The sequence below is a fragment of the Oncorhynchus kisutch genome, linkage group LG27 (assembly GCF_002021735.2).
Source record: "Oncorhynchus kisutch isolate 150728-3 linkage group LG27, Okis_V2, whole genome shotgun sequence".
In the NCBI taxonomy this organism is placed as follows: Eukaryota; Metazoa; Chordata; class Actinopteri; order Salmoniformes; family Salmonidae; genus Oncorhynchus; species Oncorhynchus kisutch.
In genome coordinates this window covers 43,943,356-43,948,197 of record NC_034200.2, presented here as the reverse complement: position 1 = coordinate 43,948,197, position 4,842 = coordinate 43,943,356, and positions in this window count along the sequence as shown.

Genomic DNA, 4,842 nt, shown 5'->3' with positions numbered 1-4,842 from the left:
GTCATAAGGCCCGCCTACTCGACCAATCAGATGAGGGAGTATGATGACGCGTATGCCGACCGGCTTGAATGGGTAAAAAAATGGACGATCAATTATTTGGTTATTTTGTACATACTGTAAAACAAACCGTTATAAATGCAAAGTATTAATCCGATGTCTTATTCAAACTCAACTTGCAAGCTTATCATGATGTTTGCCCTTACTCATAGTTACTTGTCTTAACCCAAAATAAGGTGAGGTGTTCAGAACAAGTTTAAGGGCAGAGAAACACTAAGAAAGCTTTGTTGTAAAGCGTTTAACACAAAATCCAGGGAGCGGCCAGCTGAGTATAAGACTGTATCATCTGCATATAAATGGATGAGAGAGCTTCCTACTGCCTGAGCTATGTTGTTGATGTAAATTGAGAAGAGCGTGGGGCCTTGGATTGAGCTTTGGGGTACTCCCTTGGAGACAGGCAGTAGCTGAGACAGCAGATAGCCGACGTGAGTAAGACCTTTAAACAGGTCAACATCGAATCAAAATCAAATCAAATGTTATTTGTCACATACACATGGTTAGCAGATGTTAATGCTAGTGTAGCGAAATGCTTGTGCTTCTAGTTCCGACAATGCAGTAATAACCAACGAGTAATCTAACCTAACAATTCCACAACAACTACCTTATACACACAAGTGTAAAGGGATGAAGAATATGTACATAAAAATATATTAATGAGTGATGGTACAGAACGGCATAGGCAAGATGCAGTAGATGGTATAGAGTACAGTATATACATATGAGATGAGTAACGTAGGGTATGTCCCCGCTAAGGACAGTATGGACCCGGCCTTCATCACTGACTTTCGCCGCCGGCACCCCGGTCAACCAGGTATGTGCCCGGGTAGGACGCCAGGTGGCGCCCCTAGAGGGGGGGTACTGTTACACCCTGATCTGCTTCACCTGTTTCACCCACCACCAGGTGTCTCCCGTTTCCCCATGATCGCCTGTGTATTTATACGAGTGTTTTTTGTTTGTCTGTTGCCAGTTTGTCTCATCAAGCCTACCAGCGTGTTTTTCCGTACTCGGGATTTTCTAGTCCTCCCGGTTCAGACCTTTGCTGCCTGCCATCCTGTATCTATCTGACTCTGACCCGGTATAAATATCAGAGAATCTAACCATCTGCCTCTTGTGTCTGCATCTGGGTCTCATCCTGTGTCGTTATAATCATGTCCAACAGGCAGGCTACAGCACATGGCTACATGGCTACAGCACATGGCTACATGGCTTCAGCACATGGCTACAGAACATGGCTACAGCACATGGCTACATGCCTACCGAACATGGCTACCTGCCTACAGCACATGGCTATATGGCTACAGAACATGGCTACAGCACATGGCTACATGGCTACAGCACATGGCTACATGGCTACAGCACATGGCTACAGGGCTACAGCACATGGCTATATGGCTACAGCACATGGCTACAGAATATGGCTACATGGCTACAGCACATGGCTACAGCACATGGCTACATGGCTACAGCACATGGCTACATGGCTACAGAACATGGCTACATGGCTACAGAACATGGCTACAACACATGGCTACATGGCTACAGCACATGGCTATATGGCTACAGCACATGGCTACAGAACATGGCTATATGGCTACAGCTACATGGCTACAGCACATGGCTATATGGCTACAGAACATGGCTACAGCACATGGCTATATGGCTACAGCACATGGCTACAGAATATGGCTACATGGCTACAGCACATGGCTACAGCACATGGCTACAGCACATGGCTACATGGCTACAGAACATGGCTACAGAACATGGCTACAACACATGGCTACATGGCTACAGCACATGGCTATATGGCTACAGCACATGGCTACAGAACATGGCTATATGGCTACAGCTACATGGCTACAGCACATGGCTATATGGCTACAGAACATGGCTACAGCACATGGCTACATGGCTACAGAACATGGCTACATGGCTACAGAACATGGCTACAGAACATGGCTACATGGCTACAGAACATGGCTACATGGCTACCGAACATGGCTACCTGCCTACAGCACATGGCTATATGGCTACAGAACATGGCTACATGGCTACAGCACATGGCTACATGGCTACAGAACATGGCTATATGGCTACAGAACATGGCTACAGCACATGGCTACATGCCTACAGCACATGGCTATATGGCTACAGAACATGGATACATGGCTACAGAACATGGCTACATGGCTACAGAACATGGCTACATGGCTACAGCACATGGCTACAGCACATGGCTATATGGCTACATGGCCACAGCACATGGCTACAGCAAAGGCTACATGACTTTATGGCTACAGAACATGACTACAGCACATGGCTACAGCACATGGCTATATGGCTACAGAACATGGCTACAGAACATGGCAACATAACTACAGAACATGGCTACAGAACATGGCAACATGCTACAGAACATGGCTACATGGCTACAGAACATGGCTACAGAACATGGCTACATGGCTACAGAACATGGCCACATGGCTACAGAACATGGCTACATCACATGGCTACATGGCCACAGCACATGGCTACAGCACATGGCTATATGGCTACAGAACATGGCTACAGTACATGGCTACATGGCCACAGCACATGACTACAGAACATGGCAACATGCCTACAGCACATGGCTACATGGCCACAGCACATGGCAACATGCCTACAGAACATGGCTACATGCCTACAGAACATGGCAACATGCCTACATCACATGGCTACATGGCCACAGCACATGGCAACATGCCTACAGCACATGGTTACATGGCCACTGCACATGGCAACATGCCTACAGAACATGGCTACATGGCTACAGAACATGGCTACATGGCTACAGCACATGGCTAGATGGCTACAGCACATGGCTACATGGCCACAGCACATGGCTACAGAACATGGCTACATGGCTACATCACATGTGCCACTCCCTCCCTCCTCCTCCTCCTCCTCCTCCTCCTCCTTCTCCTCCTTTTCCTCCTCCTCTAACTTCCTCCTTCCTCCTCCCCCTCCACTACATCCCTCCTCCTCCTCCTCCTCCTCCTCCTGCTCCTCCTCCTCCACTACATCCCTCCACCTCCTCCTCCTCTCCCTGCCACCTCCTCCCCCTCCACTAACTCCCTCCCTCCTCCTCCTCCTCTCCCTGCCACCTCCTCCTCCACTAACTCCCTTCCTCCTCCTCCTCCTCCTCCTCCTCCTCCTCCCTCCCTCCCTCCCTCCTCCTCCTCCACTACCCCTCTCCCTCCCAGACCTACACACAAACCCTCCAGCACCTCCCTCCCTCCTCCTCCCCCTCCACTCCCTCCCTCCTCCTCCTGCTCCTCCACTACCTCCCCCTCCTCGTCCCCCTCCACTACATCCCTCCTCCTCCTCCTCCACTAACTCCCTCCCTCCTCCTCCTACTCCTCCTCTCCCTCCCACCTCCTCCACTCCCTCCCTTCTCCTCCTCCACCTCCTCCCCCTCCACTCCCTCCCTCCTCCTCCCCCCCACTCCCTCCCTCCTCCTCCTCCTTCTCCCCCTCCTCCACCTCCTCCCCTTCCACTCCCTCCCTCCTCCTCTCCCTCCCTCCTCCCCCACCCTTCCACTCCCTCCCTCCTCCTTCACTCCCTCCCTCCTCCTCCCCCTCACTCCCTCCCTCCTACTCCACTCCTACCCTCCTCCTCCTCCTCCACTAACTCTCTCCCTGCCACCTCCTCCTCCTCCACTCCCTCCCTCCTCCTCCTACACTACCCCTCTCCCTCCCACCTCCTCCCCTCCACTCCCTCCCTCCTCCTCCTCCCCCTCACTCCCTCCCTTCTACTCCACTCCTTCCCACCTCCTCCCCTCCACTCCCTCCCTCCTCCCCCTCCCCCTCACTCACTCCCTCCCTTCTACTTCCACTCCCTTCCACCTCCTCCTCCTCCTCCTCCACTCCCTCCCTCCTCCTTCTACACTACCCCTCTCCCTCCCTCCTCCTCCCCTCCACTCCCTCCCTCCCTCCCTTCTACTCCACTCCCTCCCACCTCCTCCCCTCCACCCCTTCCTCCTCCTCCTCCACTCCACTCCCTCCCACCTCGTCGCCTCCAATCCCTCCTCCTCCGCTCCCTCCCTCCTCCTTCTACACTACCCCTCTCCCTCCCACCTCCTCCCCTCCTCTCCCTCCCTAATCCTCCTCCCCCTCACTCCCTCCCTTCTACTCCACTCCCTCCCACCTCCTCCTCCACTCCCTCCCTCCTCCTTCTACACTACCCCTCTCCCTCCCTCCTCCTCCCCTTCACTCCCTCCCTCCCTCTCACTTCCTCCCCTCCACAACCTCTCTCCCTCCCACCTCCCCCCTCCACTTCCTCCTCCCTTCTCCTCCACTCCCTCCCTCCCTCCCTCTCACCTCCTCCCCTCCACAACCCCTCTCTCCCTCCCTCCCTCCCCCTACCCCTCCACTTCCTCCTCCCTCCTCCTCCCTCTCCACTTCCTCCTCCCTCCCTCTCCCCCTCCACTTCCTCCTCCCTCCTCCACTCCCTCCCTCCCTCTCACCTCCTCCCTTCCACAACCTCTCTCCCTCCCTCCTCCTACCCCTCCACTTCCTCCTCCCTCCTCCTCCTCCCCCTCCACTTCCTCCTGTTGGTCGAAGCAAGTGTGATGTAACTGATGTTTGTAGAGGTGTTGAAATGTTACATTGTCTATATACATCTTGGTTTGCTGTCCAATTAAATGTTTTATATATAGATATAGTACCTATACAAAAACAGATGGGCCAGAACCATCTTTGTCATCATCGGGACGAGGCTATACCTGCCACGAGGTAATTCATC